Genomic DNA, 17,185 nt, shown 5'->3' on the forward strand with positions numbered 1-17,185 from the left:
CCCATGTACCCAGTTTAGCGGATGCCATGACCTCTTCCCAAGATTTCCTGTTCAGGGTGGCTCCTCTCTTTTACAGCATCCTATGGAGCCATCCTTGAATACAGGGACTAGAAATGTGGCTCCCTACACTATGTTTCAATAGAAACTCAGCCCCATAGCTTAATATGGTAAGGCACTCCTCCTCTGCACCTCTCTTATCCTATTGTCAAGCTAACAGGTTGAAGACTACATTTTCCACTATTAACCCTTTACTGTGAAGATTGGAATTTCAGCAGAATTAAAAGTTGTAAATTGCAAGTGCTGGGGTAAGAATTTTAACAAATAGTTTACTTGGAAATGTGTTATACTAAAAGACACTGAAAATGTAATACTGTAACTGCTTTTACTGACCCGATCCTCCACTCCCTAATGCTCTGGCAGTGGACTGTCCCTCGGTATTCTCACATCTGGTCCCTGCATTGGTCTTAATGACATCAGAGGCATCCAACCACCAGAGCATAGGAAGAAGCTGCAGGGGTTGGTCTAGCAGCACAGAGGAACAGGTACATAAAATTGCTCTTCCTGGTCTCTAGATGTAAATGAGCAGTTAACACTTTCAGTGGTGGAACAGTGTCTGTAAGGGAGGATTATTACTGTTCCTGGAGTTTAGTTTTATAGTGGTTGTAAAGGCTGAAGGTTTTTTTTACCTTCATACATTCTATGTACGAAGATAAAAAACCTTCTGTGTGCAGCTGCCGCCCCAGCCCCCTCAATACTTACCTGAGCCTCATCGCGATCCAGCAATGTGAATGACAGCCTGGGCTGTCATGGGTCTCTGCCTCCTCATTGGCTGAGACAGCAAGCAGGAGCTATTGGCTCCCACTTCTGTCAATCACAGCCAGTCAGCCAATAAGGAGAGATAGGAGATGGGGCCAAGCTGCGGCTCTGTGTGTGAATAGACACGGAGCAGTGGGTGCCCCCATAGTAAGCTGCTTGCTGTGGGGGCACCCAACAGACAGAAGGAGACTGCGGGGCAACCAAGAGGAGGATATAGGCTGCTCTATGAAAACCTACTGCACACAGTAGGCAAGTATAGACATGTTTATTTTGCAAAACTTTGGGCAAAAACTTTTTTGGGGCCATTAGCCAAGTACCAATAAGGTACCTCTAATGATGTGTACCTGACTGGAGGCTCCTAAATTATTCATGAAATCTGGGAGGCTGACCATACTCTACACCAGTCATTAAATTGATCAGTTTAGTTCCGCCTTAAGTGTTTAAGTGGGGGCTGGAGGGAGCAGAGTTTAAAAGGCTTTTTACCTTAATGGAGGGAATGGAAAAAAAACTTTTGCTTTTATAACTACTTTAGTCTTTATAGTGGAACTAAACCCACTGATTTATTCCCAGAATGCTGGGAACACTAACCATCACATTTATATGTGCTCTAAACCAAATGGTCAGACCATCCAATGGCTGATGTCATAACTAATCACATGTGTAGCATCATGGCAGTTTCAGATCCAACACAAGCCATGATGGCAGCTTCCTTGACTTGAAATGGATAGGAAGGTTTAGTTTTGCTTTAAAGTGGAACTAAACTCATCGATTTAAAGTGGTTGCACGACTCAGACATTAAATATGAATAAAGCATATCCCTCTACAGTGTATACATGTCTCAATCCAGAGCACTTAGAATCATTTCTGTCTGCTGCCCCATTCCTCTGCTATTAGCATGAGCCACTTCTGACCAAGGAAAAAGAAAAGAAAGAAAGAAAAAAAAAACCGGTGACAGGATAGGGACCTCCTGCAGATTGACAGCCTCATCTTTGTTCCTGTAAGCTATGTGGAGGGGGGTGGTATGTCTCTTCCCTCCAATCAGCTCTGAGTTCTCCTGAGTTTTGCAGTGTGTAATTTCAGCTCTCCGCCCTTTTTTCTGAACTCTCAGACATGCTTTATAAATTCAACACTTTGAAGAGCTGTAGAAAAGATAACACTTCAGATATACAGGTACAACGTATGTACTATGACTGGTTTCATCGCCAATGGACCATCATTTAACTGGTTATGGGTGTTCATAACTACTTTAGGCTAGGTTTACACCTATGCAGTTTAAGTTTGATCAGTTCCTGCAGTGCATTTTTGCACATGCATTTGACGCGTTTTGCTTTTTTTTTCTTGTTACTAAGCAGATTTAAAATGCAAAACGCATCAAAAACACAGCAAAAACACACTACATGCTTTTTTGCAGAGTTTCCATGAAGTCTATAGAACCAAAAACACAACTTTGTGTTTAAAAAAAGTCCCTGACCCTTTCCAAAAAACGCATCAGGTGAAAACACGGCGATGCGAACCTGTCCCATAGAGCAGGTTAAATGGACTGTAGTGTGTTTCTGCAAAAAAAAAAAAACTGGGGAAAATGCTTAGGCATCTCTGGCTCTCTATGTACCCTGTTCACACCACAACACTAGTATCACATGCAGATTTTTTTCAGTGCAGGAATCTGCAATGTGGATAAAGCTTGTTGACGCACGCATGAAAACTGATATCTCTGCAAATTAAATCTGAGTGTCATTTTCCATCAGTTTTTTGCACATATGGTGTGCAAGCGTTCACAACATGGCGCAGAGATATCTGTTTTTCTGCACACATTCTCTATGTGCCCTGTTCACACCACAACACTAGTATGTACAGATTTTATTTCTACACAGGAATCTGAAACATGTATAAAACTCATTGAAACTAGATATTGGATATTCTAGGGTCTGCTAATAGAAGTGGTCATTCAACCCAACATGCTTCCTCCATGCCCCCCCCCCCTTTTCGTCTCTTCCCTATCTCTTTCTACTTTACTTTTTCTTCCCAGATAACAGAAAATCTGTACAGCAGAATCCTCCAAAGTGTTTACTCTGCTGCTGGTTGCCCATAACTTATAATGACCCCTTGAACTCTCACTTTTTTGGGGATCCCCAACATTTTCAGGGTCTTATGGGTTTTAAGAGGTTTGACAACACCTACATTATTTGCCTATATTCACCTTTTGTGATGCGATTGTGATGTACAGGGTACATAACTTCCTTTTTTCAAAACGCAATAAAACCCATTTTATGAATCAGAATTGTTTTTGTCTTTAATAATGTAGGTACATATCTAAAGTTCTGTTTTACAGTTTTGAAAATCATATCAGGTAGGTGACGCCCCCCATTGTCCATACACTGAATAAGTGAATTCAGACCGGTATGTGAACATGTTGGAGGAATTTGTTTTTCCACGATTTTATGAATTGGACTTAGGGGGACATTTGGTTCCAACAGGACGGAGCAGCATCAATGGCCATTTTAAGGGAACACTTCCCGGAGCATCTCATCTCAATAAGGGGCAATTTGGAGTGGCCAGCCCGCTCCCCCGATTTGGCCCCTTGCAACTTTTTTTGTGGGGTTTTTTTAAATCCCGCATTTATGTAAACCATCCAAGGACCCTACAAGACCTGAAGGCCAACATCCGCACAGAAATTGCCAACATACCCGCTGCTATGCTGGTAAGGGTCATGAAAAACGCCAGAAATCAGCTTATTCAGTGTATGGACAATGGGGGGCGTCACCTACCTGATATGATTTTCAAAACTGTGTAAAACAGAACTTTAGATATGTACCTACATTATTAAAGACAATAAAAACAATTCTGATTCATAAAATGGGTTTTATTGCGTTTTGAAAAAAAGGAAGTTATGTTACTGCACCCTGTATTTGTTTCACTGTGCTGTTTTTAAGGTTGGAAATTGCTGTATTCAAAATAAAGAATTTGAAAAAAAAACTCATTGAAACGTGCATGAAAATTGATGTCTCTGCAACTGAAATTTTCTTGTCAGTTTCCATCAGTTTTTCTGCACTTATGGTGTGAACAAAGCCTTATAGTTTTAAAAATATACAATCCTGGCACAAAACAAGAATGCCAACTGTCACATATGCTTGTGTTCTCAAAAAAAGTCAAACCAACAAATGGCTGACGTCGTAACTGATCACACCTGCAGCACCATGGCAGTTACGGATTAAACGGATGCTAAAATTGGAAAAGGATAGGGAGGGTTTAATTCCGCTTTAACTGTGCCCTGAATCTCGATCCAGCTGCCCATGCATTGTACAATTTTTTTCATACAATCGCCTTTAGATTTAACATTAACTATGCAGTGCAAGGGAACACAATTGTGTACAAATCGAAAGGTTTGCCCCCTCGTTCTATGGTTTTTGGTAAATCTAATGCCTCGTTCACGCCATGCTTACAGAAAAACCGATGCACAGATTTCACTTGCAGACATCAGCGTTCATGCGTGCTTCAATTAGTTTTAGACATGTTGCAGATTCCTGCGCAGAATAAAAAATCTGCACATGATGCTAGTGTTGTGTGAACAGGGCACACAGAAAACAAAATGATTTCCTTCTCCAGGTCCTCCCCTATCCTCTGGAACTCACTGCCCCAATCCATCCGACTGTCGCCTTCCCTCCCCACATTCAGGCGCTCCCTCAAAACCCATCTCTTCAGGGAAGCCTACCCCACCCTCACCTAACGGCCATTCTCCCTCATTCCTCCCACCACTTCATCCCCCTCAGCCACTTCCTATTGTTCCACTACCCCCTCCCTCCTAGATTGTAAGCTTGAAAGAGTAGGGCCCTCTTACCCCTCATACACTGTTTTTGTTGTACTGTGCCATGTATTGTCCCCCCTATTGTACAGCGCTGAGCAAACCCTTTGGCGCTATGTAAACACGATGTAATAATAATAGTGCCCTTGCAGAAAAACTGACATCTCTGCACCATGGTGAGAACGAGCCTGTAAGAAAAATTGTATAATGTCTGGCCATCTTAAAATGGTTGTAAAGGCTGAAGGGTTTTTTACCTTCATGTATTCTATGCATGAAGGCAAAACAAAAAAAAAAAAAAATTGTTCTGTGTGCAGTAGTTCCCCCAGCCCCCTCAATACTTACCTGAGCCTCTTAGCGATCCAGCAATGTGAATGACAGCCTCGGTTGTTCCGGGTCTATGCCTCCTCATTGGCACATGAGCCAGTCAGCCAATGAGAGAGGAGACAGAGCCAAGCTGCGGTTCTGTGTGTGAATGAACACACAAAGCTGCGGGTGCCCCCATAGCAAGCTGCTTGCTGTGGGGGGCACCTGACAGGCAGAAGGAGCCAGGAGAACCTGCAGGGAAGCCAAGGAGGATCCAGGTTGCTCAGTACAAAAGCATTGCACACAGCAAGTATAGACAGGTTTGTTATTTTACAAAATAAAAGCCTTTAGAATGACATCATAGCAGCTTCCTTGGTTGAAAACAACTGGAGGGTTTAGTTCCACTTCGAACAAGGTGAAGATAAAAGCTGATTGGTTACTATTATACACAGCTGCTGCAGAGTTTGTCTCATTGCCACATTCATGTGCAAGGAGGAAGCAGAGGAAGCCGGCTCCATGCAGATAGCGTCCTGGCCGGGACCTAAACCAGGGACAGAAGGGCTAACTACAGGGCACAAGAACCTGTTCCACAAACAAGCACTCCTGAAGACCGGTGTGGCAGCGAACACAGGAGGCCCACAGTCACTGAAGAGAAGCCAGTCGCGGTCTCCACCCGCACACCGCCCTGAACCTCTAACAATTTCACCGACAGCAACCACTTCCGCCAGTCAGTCAGCCGTCCTCGCTGGGTGAGCAGCATTCACCCATCCATACAGAGCGCCTCACAGCCCAGAGAGTACACAGCGGAAGTACGCAGCGTGCGTCACTTTCTAGGACTAGACTCAAAACCCCGCCTACCTTCCCCAAAAGCACGCTCCCGCCGCTGCGCGGGTGGAACCGAAACCCGAGCAACCACGCCTCCTCATCCTGAGCTCCAGTTACACTTGCTGAGTGTAGGGGAGGGGGCGGGCCGGGATGCTTTCGTCTGAATCTACGGCCTGAGTTACGCGCTCTGCAGCGCTGCCGTGACGTCACGCCCGGGGTTTCCATCCATCGTGAGGAGTTTCTGAGGAGCTCGGCGGCGTCATGGCGGCTTCCTGGAGATAAGGAGCTGCTTGGTGGCTGGGGGGGGCGAACGAGTCGCCGTGAGGCAGCCAGCGGCGGAAGGGGCGTTTACCTTCACGGGGCTCCGGTGTGTCGGACGGTGTTGAGGAAAGGCAGAGCGAGGCCGGCCTGCTGTACTGTAAACAAAGGCACGATAGAAGTCTCCTTGAGCGGGGATTGGAGGGGGAGCCGGAAGGAGGTGCAGGCCCCGGCCCGCACGCACACAGCCAGGCCTCTATGTGACCGGAGCACCCAGGAGGAGGAGAGGAGGGTAAGAGGAATGTGCGCTATGGGGGAGGAGGGACGATCGGGGATGGTAGGCCCGCGCTGGCGCCTGATGGGCCAGAAGAGACCGAGGCTTCTTCTACCATCCCTGATCACACGGGCCCAGAGAGCCCAGCACCGCCCGGGGCTTTCTGACTATTGCTTCACATCCCCGGCCATCTGTATGTGTGTGTCCATCTGTATATGTGTGTCCATCTGTGCGATGTCTGACACTCCTCACCAAGAGCTGTACGTGGAATAGAACACCTTCACACCGATTCCTGGACCCATCAGACCTGTGATCGCAAGCCTGCGTTCACACTTGTGCCTTCTAGGGATCTGCGCAGAAACCTGCGTGAAAACCGCTAATCCTGCTTGCGCTATTATTACAGCTGCGTTCACATCCGAGCGACAGCATAATGCAGTGTTCACCTGAAGGGGCAGCCCTACATGTGACAAATCTGCCAAAGTAGCTTTTTTGGTGGGGGTCATCAAGCCTAGCGCTGTTCACGCGACTGCAACCCGCATTGGGGGAGTCATTAGGAAATAACGGCACTGTGAGCGTTTGGATGTGCTTTTTGCCAGTTTCTGGAACGCTTAGATGTGAATGTGGCCTAATTGTTAGGTGTCATGCACACAGATGTATGATTGTAGCCTCCAAATAGGCTGGACTTCTAATGCCAGAAAACTTACCGCCAATGTCATGTATGGACGCGCGTGTATAAATGCATCCTACTGGCAAGAATACCAGCTTCATGCATTTTTGTGTTTTTCTTTGTCCCCTTTTTTAAAATTTTTTTTTTTTATGCCTCTAAACCAGTGGTTGTCATTGTATGACTTAGAGGAGGTCTCTAATGTGGACCCTGATATCACCAGAGGGCCACACATAATGTTCAGTATGTAATGCTTGAGAGGACTGTCAAACTACAGATCTAAGGCTCCATTCACACTTGTGCAACTCCAAATTCACATGATTTCTAGTGCGACTTTACACTTTCTGGGACTCAAGTCGCATCAAACTAATGCAGGAACCTTTTCACTGCGACTTTAACGCCCATAGATCAGATGCCATTAAACAATGGGCTTTGACTTGCCATACAACTTTGTGCCCAAAGTTGCAAAAGTGTGCACGGAGCCTAAGGCTCCATGCACACTAGTTTTTTTTTATAAGCAAAAAAAAAGCCTGAATGGAAAACGCTGATAATAGTGTTTTGTGTCAGCTTGTAGTAGCGTTTAGGAGCGTTCACATTTTTTATTAGCGTTTTTACAGTACATAAAAAAAAAAAGCTAGGAAAAAAAACTGTTAGGGGTCTTTTAGTAGCATTTAGGAGCATTCAGCGTTTTTTTTTCTGCTAGAAAAATGCTCCCAAGAACTCTAAAAGGACATTATTTTTCTTCTCCTGAATTCTGAATCTTGAAAAACGCTACTAGCCAAACGTAGTGTGCGTGGACACATAGGATTGCACTATATAGCTTCTAGGAGCAGAAAAAACTGCTAGTGTGCATGGAGCCTGTTAGAGGATAGGAGGGTCAGGAGTAAGGACTTGCTAGATATTTGGCTTGGGATATGGGTTAGCACTTCCGCCTGGCAGTACTAGGTTTGTTGGTTCGAATCCCAGCCACGGCACCACCTGCCTGGAGTTTGCATGTTCTCCCTATGCCTGTGTGGGTTTCCTCCGGGTACTCTGGTTTCCTCCCACACTCCAAAGACATGCTGGTAGGTGAATTGGCTCCTGTCTAATTGTCCCTAGTATGTGTATGTATGAATGTAAGTTAGGGACTGATGTGAATGTACAATATATATGTAAAGCGCTGCGTAAATTGACGGCGCTATATAAGTACCTGAAATAAATAAAATATGCCAGAGAAGACAAAAACTGGGAACATGTTACACGAGGCTTGTAGAGATCAATGCTATTACACTTATGTTGCCACTACAGACTGCTGAGATCTAAGAGCCACCCATCATATTCTGTACGGCCAAAAGTTGGGCATCAGAGTTCTGCATTTATAGTGTAACTAAATATACTTTTTCTTCATTTCAGATAGTAAGGGAGGGTTATAACCCCTGTCAGGTTTTTGCCATCGGTGTGCCACTGAGATTTCCCTTGACTTCCTGTCCCATAGTCAAAACAGGAAATGAGGGAATCCCGGAATATCACCAGAACTAGGGTCCCCATTGGATGATTTCCCCTCTTAGCCATCTGTTTTCAACCCAGAATTTGGGATTTTCTTTCACTTTCAATGATAATGGTAAACAGGAAAAATATAGAAGGTGAATCTTCCTGACGGGCATTGACAGCAAAAACTGTTAGGTGCTCTAATCCCTCCATTCTATCCAACATTCACACAGGTGTAAACATATACCTGTAAAAGTATAAATATCTTGCTGGGTGTTTTAGGGAGTGTTGCCTGCCATGACCTAAACACCTGTGCAATGGTTCCGAAAGGTACATTAACGCTATAGGCACGTTAGTGCACTTTAAAGATTTGCCCCTTAGTAGGTAGAAGTAGCATGATGGGGCTGTCTCTGGCAACAATTTCTTTATCTGTTTGCAGAACTGATCATTGCTAACCTTCACTGTGTGTGTAGCATAGATCTAGGTTTGTAATGTCAGTGAAGGTGGCCCGGACTTTGATCATTTTGTGATCAACAGCTGGTAGATTTGGGCAAATCAGGTGCACTTGTGTATGGGCAGTGTTGGTAGAAGGCTTTCAGCAGGGTGTGGGATCTGTCTGGCCAATTGGGCACTCTAAAGCTGGCCATACACTATACAGTTTTCTGGTCAATTTCCTTTAGATTTACCTTCAACTATGTAGCACAAGGGCCTGCCTAATTGGATACAACTGAAAGTGTTGTTTAGTTTTGACCTTCTATTATATGGTTTTTGGTAAAACTAAAGCAAAATTCTCAAGAAAATTGTATCATGTATGGCTCCTGGCTCCACCATTTTCTTGGACATGCATGGTATTTGTTATTAACCACTTCGGGACCAGCGACATACCTGTACATTGCTGGACTTTTGGTGGTGTGCAGGCATCACCCCGGTACTGTTTTTTTTATAGCCGGCGGTCAACTCTCTTGTACAAGCAGCGGGAGGGGACATCTCATAGACTTCAGATTCCTCCATAAAAATACCTGTCACATGTGTATTGCTGGTACGGGATGTTTACATTCTTAAACAAGTGATCAAAAAAAAAACCCCATTAAAGTGACTGTAAAAATTGGAAAAAAAAAATTAAAGTGTCTGTTTTTCTAAGGCTAAGTTCACACTAGCTTTAGCAGGCGTTAACTGTTTGGGAAGAGTTTTTTTTTAACACTCCTCAAACACCTATGAAAATTCTACACATGGCAGCACACAGTGCTGTTCACACTGAAGTGTTAGTGTCACAGCAAAATTGATGCCTCATGTCCAATCAGGCAGGCATTTGCTGAGCGTTAATACAATTAAATTTCATTATAGGCGTTTGGTGTGGTTTTAACGCTTGGCAAACGCCTCAAAAATGCTCATAGGGCATTTGGGGAACGTTAAAACTGCTTCCCAAATGCCTGTCAAACATTATAGAGGCATTTGTCAAGAGTTAGAAATTAGTCAGGTGTGAGCGAGCCCTAAGTGATTTCTCAACAAAATAAAGCATGGATGGATGGGGGAGTTTGCTCTGAATATTAAAAATGAATTAAATAGTGTTTTTGGTGCTCAGATGCATTGTAGTTTTGCTTTAGGCACTCAGGAGCAGCTGCCCCCTGTCTTGTATTGCAACTGTAATTTCTCACTTAATTTCTTGGCACTACACAATATATATTCTGTGTGGTGTAATGTGTAAGGTTGGCCTTACCTATGAGCATTTTTGTGCCATTGTAGATTTACGTATGATTTTCAGGTGCTGTCATTGAAACATGTGATCATGCCCCAGAGGAGCTCCTGTACTTTCTGAGCGTTTCGCAGCAGCAGCACATCACTCAGATGTGAACAGGCACAATCTAATAGAATAGGAATCTTGTGTCTTGCATTGAAGCACCTCTGGAAATGCAGTTCAAATCGCTCAGGTGTGATGTGGGTCCTACAGCAGAATGTTCTTATATACACCGAATATTAAAGCGGAGTTCCATATGAAAATATTGTAACTGCTGACTTTTAAAATACAGCCACTTACCTGTCCCTCGGTTCAGCGGTCGGTTTCACCTGGCCATCTTCTCTCCCTGGCGCCGTCATCTTCAGAGTGGGCACCCAGCTGTGACAGCTTGTGGCTTCACAGCCGGGTGCCCACCGTGCGAGAACCGCTACACTTCCTGAATGGCCCCGTAGTCTTCTCCGACCTGTCACGTGTCCCAGAAGATTACAGGCAGGGGGGAGGACAACTTCTGCTTCTGATCGCCTAGGCAATCACAGTGGGAGCGGGTACCTGTCAAATTTGGGTACCCCCTTGCTCCCCAAAGGTGCCAATCCTTAATGGGGAGCAGAGGATAAGAGCTTAAAGCGGAACTTCCCCTTTTGGGTGGAGATCCGCTTTAAGGCAGCTGTGGCAAATGATGCTGCCACGAGCATTTCCATCTTTTCCTGGTCTTTTGTGTTCAGCCGCTTGAATGGCCAGGCTGGTATGGTGCCACTTCTGTGCATATGCATGGGAGTTGCGTCATCATGGCACAGAGAGGGTGCCGCAAATGTACACTGAGCTGTGTTTGTCTGGCTCGGTGTACATGACCAATAAAACAGGCAGGGTGAAGCATTTATGACAAAAGAGACCAATAGGGTCTCTTCTGTCATGAAAACCCTTCTTGTCAGCGGTTTATAATTTTTTAGACTTCAATCCCATTTTAAGCAAAAAAAAGCAAGATGCAGTAGAAGTGAGTCCTGACATCAGTGTCATGAAGATCATAGAGCAAGACAGTGACTATTCCTAAATCCAGCAGTCTTCCATAATACACCTGATTGGCAGCAGCCTTGAAAAGTATTTTTTCCTGTTGCTAATGTTAACCGCTTCCCTACTGCCTTACAACAGAACTACTGCTGCAGGGCTGTGCAAAATCATGTTTCCGGGTAGGGGGCGCGCGCCGCCCTATCTGCATCACCATTGGTGGTTACAGCTGTAGATCAACGGGTCCCAGCCAGAGGTTCCCTGCTGGCACCCGCTGATCGCCATGTAGAAAAAACACAGGTCTCTCTCCTGCCAGCAGTAACATGCCTCTGTATTTTTCTGCACGGCAGAGAATACACACAGCAGTATGTTTCCCTAGTAAAGCACACACAGTAAAACGGCACACGGTTAACCCTTTGATCGCCCCCAGATGTTAACCCCTTTCTGCCCAATGTCATTAGTACAGTGTCAGTGCATTTTATTATCACTGTATTAGTGTCACTGGGGATGTCCGTGGCAGTTAGTCAGTCCCCCCACCCCCAGTGTCAGAATGCCTGCTGCAGTCCTACTATAAGTCGCTGATCGCTGCCATTACTAGTATAAAACAAAATATGTAGACGCTGTAACATTCACATAAACCAATTAATTTACATGTATTGGGATTTTTTTTTAGCAAAGACCTGTAGCAGAATACATTTTGGCCTAAATTTATGAAGAAATTTTGAATTTTAAAAAATGTTTGTACTGGACATGTTTTATAGCAAAAAGTTAAAAAGAAAAAATATTTTTTTTTTCAAAACTGTCGATCTTTTTTTGTTTATAGCGCAAAAAATAAAAACCGCACAGGCGATCAAATACCACCACTCTATTTGTGGAAGAAAAAGGACATAAATTTAATTTATGTACAGCGTTGCATGACAATGCAATTGTCAGTTAAAGTAACGCAGCGCTGTATTGCAAAAAATGGCCTGGTCAGGAAGTGGGGTAAATCCTCTGGAGGTTAAATACCCAGGTCCAACCAAATTGTTTTGTTCTGAAGTTTAAATATACCTGAAAGATTGTTTTTGCTGTCCCCACATCCTCTCTCTCTGACAGCAGGACAACAAATGAGCAGAGAGGTTGTCATCAGGACAGGAAAACAGAAAAATAGTATCCTGATAAAATGAATTAATATACATAAAATATAACTAAAGGCAAACCTTTTTTTTTTAATAGTTTAGAATAGAGTGGAGAGGGATTAGAACACCTGTCGTTATGGAGATTGCCCTTCTCTATTTGTCCTGTTTACCATTTCATTGAAAGAGAAAGTAAAAGAAAAATCCTAAATTTTGGGTTGTCTCTAGAAATATATTAGGGGGGAAATCTTCCAATGGGGACACTAGTTCTGGTGACCTGGGTGTCCCCAAAGAATTCCTTTTAATTTGCAGGGATTTCCTCTTACTTTCTGTTTGGTTATGGGACAGGTAGTGAAGGGAAATCTCCACCAATGGGGCACAGATGGCGAAAAATACTGACGGGTTATAACCCTCCCTTACTCTATCCAAAATGAAAATATTTTGCCTATAGTTCTACTTTAAGTACTACTACATATGCAAATGTGCCAACATCTCTAAAGTCTCAACAGTGTTCACAAATTATACATGTAGCTGGGGCTGTCAGGTACTTTATCGATAGATATGGTAACAACATTACCATCACAGATTTCTTTATTGAACGAAAATGATAAAATCACACGTCATGGCTTACTTTTGCTTCATAATAGCAGAACTAATATGAAGTAATCCAACGCGTTTCAAACAATGGTCTTTTTCAGGGTACATATTGTATATTATCTAGAACACAGTATGCATTTTTAGAAAACACATTCTTAATTATTATTTTTGTGACTGGAACAAAACAGTCGTAAAATCATAAAATACAAAGAAATCGTCTGAAGCTGATAGTTTTGTGTGTGTGCTTTTATTTATTTATTTATTTATTTATTTATATATATATATATATATATATATATTTAGTAAATGCAGAGTGACTCTGTTGTACTTTTAATATTTAATGTGCCTGTGTTTTTTTTTTTTTGTATTACTGTCCATTATTCAGCAGTGTTTCAGTTTCTTTAGTATTTAGTAACCGATGAAATACATTGAAGCAGCTGCCTGCATTTGAGACTTGTTTGCATTGATCTTAAACCAGGAAACAGTTCTTTATATTTGCATGTTATGCTCCGGCTTTCGCAATGGTGGCTCTAGTAGTTTTTGAGGAATATCTACTAATAGCATGAAGTAATAGCGAATGTATTCTAAGTTTCTGAATCTGCAAACTTGAAAGTGCAATTGTTTTTTTTTTTTTTGTTTTTTTTTTTGTGCTTTATCACGAATTGGCATATGCTTAACACCTGTGCTTCTGTTTTCAATGCACGTGTGTGTTTTTTTTTTTTTGTGTGCCTCCATCAAAGTTTATAGAGCCCCAAATGAGCATTGTTGCACCAGAAAAGCACCTGCAGGGATGTTGAATTCCTATCATCTGATGTCCGGGACATGCAGTTTCGGGTACCGGGCAAGAAGTTTCTTTTTAGATTTAGCCCTGCTGCAGGCAAGCAGCAAGGTTTATGCAGGCCATAGATGGGGAGAAAAACGGCCGATTTTTCGTCCGAAAATAAAACCGGCCGATTATCTTATCGTTAGTGGACGATTTTGTCGGCCGTTTTTCGTGTATTTTGGACTTTCAGATTATCGGTGATGTTGGAAAATTTTCGAAAAACGCCCGACTTTATCCTCATTGATGGTCAAAAACGAACGATCGTTTTCCGAAAAAGGATCACAAAGGCCACAAAATGACATCATTTCCCGTTACAGGTTACTCATTAATCGGCCGATTTTCGTAATAATTGGTGGTCAGGTAAGTTTTTTAGACCGACCGATAGTTCGTTAATCGGCCGAAAATCTGCCGTTTTTCTCCCCATCTATGGCCTGCATTAGAGCCTCCCACCCATGCGCTGTCCCCATCGACTAGCCAGCTTTTCTGCTGGCTGATAATAGAGGCGGCAATGGTGGAATCCACTACAGTGCATGCTAGGGAGAGATTGTCCTACTCATCCCCGAGGTAGAGCCTGCCGCGGAGCTCGTAGTGATTGGGCCGCACTCGAGGAGAGGGTGAGGCCAGCCTCAGAGGTGATCACTCCTTGCCACAGGTGTGCTGCGAGAGAAGGCTGCAGGACTGGTATGTGTGTTGTATAGTGATGGAGAGATAATGATCAGGAAGCACATGCTAACACTTTCATTGCTAGAAGATAGTGACTGGACATGATTAACCCTTTCATTGCTGGCTTATGAGATCCCAGTTGGAAGTGCATGATTAACCCTTTCAGATCTGTTTTGGAAATGTATGATTAACCATTTCTTTGCTAGCAGATCCCTGGTGGAAATATGCATTTCCATTTGGGATTGGTTAATAGTGAAATGGTTAATCATAGGCTTCCAACACATCTGAAAGGGTTAATCATGCACTTCCAACTGGGGTCTCATCTGCCAGCAATAAAATGATTAATCATGTCCAATCACCAGGGATCTTCTAGCAATTAAACTTTTATTGCTAGAAGATCCCTGGTGACTGTACACAGTTGGCGGAACTACCAGGCTCTCAAAGGTCACATTTGCTATCGGGCCCTGGCATTCTGCCACCATGGGAGGGCCCCAAGATGACAGGAAAGGGGCCCACTGCGGGGTCATAATAAAAGGCCTTGGGATCAGTGGGAAAAGTCTCGGGACTGATGGAAAGGGACCCAGGGGCCTTTCATTATTTTGTGCAATGGGGCCCTTAAGGCTCTAGCTACACTTCTGAGAGGCAGACAAAGACTGGAACCACTCTGTCCACCTCCTATAATATAGGAAACCGGAAGCGATGACCAGGAAGTGCCAGTTTAAAAAATGGAAAGCATTTGATCACACCAATCTTGGTGTGATCAAATGCTTTTAAGGGCAGAGGAGGAATCTGGGTCTTATTGACTCCCATATTTCTCCTTAAAGGATACCTGTCGCTGTCACAAGGGATGTTTACATTTCTTGTAATGGCAAAAAAAAAGAAATTTTAAATCATCCCTGCCTCCTGTGCTCACGTGCAAACGCATGTGTCATGGATAGAAAAATTTATGTCGTTTGAAGCCGTTGCACGGCACAGTGACAGGTTTGATATGTATTTACTTGGCCTAACATCATCTTTACCAGAAATTTGGGTTTACTTATTGTGTTTTTTTTTTTTTAATTTGAATGCAAAATAATAAATTTGCAACACCCACTAATTTATTTTCTAGGGCCTCTGTTTAAAAAAAAATATATATAATGTTTGGGGATTCAAAGAAATTTTCTAGCAAAAAAATAAAAAACTTTAAACATTTGTCACCAGAAATCCCCTTTTTGCTTTTAAAAGCACCTCTGCCTAATAAAACAGCAACCCTTCATATTTTCCATCTTGCAAAAAATATATAATTTTTTTAATCAGGACAAGTAGATTGTCATGAGGGACAAGTAGATTGGAACCCCAATTTAGTCATTAGACAAGTAGTTTTTTAAAAACATTTCCACACCCCTGACCTGTATTATTTTCCCAGATGAACAGGCCCCATAGCAATGCTTTCACTGGTAATTTTTCCAAATTACTATTATAGAAAACTAGGGAAATTGCCAATTGACACTTTTAAATAAATGTATGCATGTGTTTCACACACCTTTTCATTGCTGCATACCCAGGTGAGAAGCACATCTCTGTCCAAGTTAAGCAGTGATGCTTTTCTCACCACCCCCAGCCTGCACATCTATTGATGAATTGACATCTTTAGCTCTGTCCCATGAGCAGGGAGTCGATCCAGGAAGTTGTAAGGGTGGACCAGGAGAAACAAGTGTTTTTCCTGGATTTGACAGAAGTGGGTGAATTACAAAATAGGATGACCAGAACTGAATATGCATGCAGCATGATGGAATTGTCAGCTAGAAGGGTATTTGATTTTTGATTTATAGACGTGTTTTTTTTTTTTTTTTTTATCTTCTATAGTTCTTGAAGTTTGGTTTTAAAGAAAATCTGTGATAGATGACAACTGCATATATAGCGTGGTAGATATAGCAACCTATAAAACTTCTGTATTTTCTCTGACATTTAAGATTTTGTTAGAGCATGCCCTTAAGCCTCGCTCCCAACATTATTTATTTGCACCTGGAGATTCTAGCAGTAACGTTGTCCCCTCACTGCACTGTTTGTGTCGAGGTAGTGTTGTTGACCTAGGCTGCTAGTCTGGTTTGACTACAAACACCATCTTCTTTTATCATAGCTATTAAATAGAGTGGTGGATTTCTTTAGTTCACAGTAGATTGCTGAACAATGTGATAAATTTAAGATGTTAGATAATTGGTAGTGCTCATTCTTCTTGAGCTTGCGTTGTGCTGTTAGTTGGCGCAGTGTTCAAGGGCATGTTGGACTGCTGAAGACCTAGAGTGCTACCCTATGTAAGAGAGCAGCAAACCTACTCTCCAATGTGCTGCAAGCACAGGGCGCTTTAACTTTGCTGCAGCATATTGTATGTAGAAAAAAGTGCGCATATTCATTATTGTATATGCAGCCTGACTGCATAATGCCTCGTGCACAGTGGATGTTATAGAAGCACCAGTAGTATTAGCTGTAGAATGCTGCAATAAAAATGTGAGTTGTTTTTTTGCGTTTTTTTATACGTTTTTGCATTATTTTTGTTTGGTGTTTTTCAGCGTTTGCATTTTTTTTTAGCAAAGTTATCTTCTCACTGAATCTTCAGGCTCAAAAACGCTCAAACGCTGGATAGCTGCGTTTTTTTTTTTTTTTTTAGCATCTTTCAGCTTTTATCAGCGGTTTTCAGCTTTTATCAGTATTAGAGTATTTTTACAGCTAAAAAACACCTCCTGAAACTCTCTAGTTCTGGGTTTTTTTGCAGCCAGAAAACGCTCCTGCCAAAAAACGCTGATTAAAGTCTATGTGTACATGAACACAGGATAACATGCTGGGGAGTTTACTGGCTGTAGAAAA

The 17,185-nt window shown here is 42.8% G+C and overlaps 1 protein-coding gene across 2 annotated transcripts in view; it reads left to right on the forward strand.

Moving 5' to 3' along the window:
• Window positions 1–5,901: 5,901 nt before the first annotated feature.
• The window catches only part of CHD1 (chromodomain helicase DNA binding protein 1), a 143,766-nt gene continuing 132,482 nt past the window's right edge, over window positions 5,902–17,185 (forward strand). The window contains exon 1 of one of the 2 annotated variants that reach the window (XM_089679116.1): window positions 5,902–6,293. The gene's annotated coding sequence lies outside the window, so the exon portion shown is untranslated. The remainder of the gene's footprint in view (window positions 6,294–17,185) is intronic. The other variant, XM_089679117.1, reaches the window with a different exon arrangement.

This window comes from Staurois parvus, unplaced genomic scaffold, assembly GCF_062004578.1.
Source record: "Staurois parvus isolate SC_StPar_1 unplaced genomic scaffold, SC_StPar_1.0 ptg000218l, whole genome shotgun sequence".
Lineage (NCBI taxonomy): Eukaryota > Metazoa > Chordata > Amphibia > Anura > Ranidae > Staurois > Staurois parvus.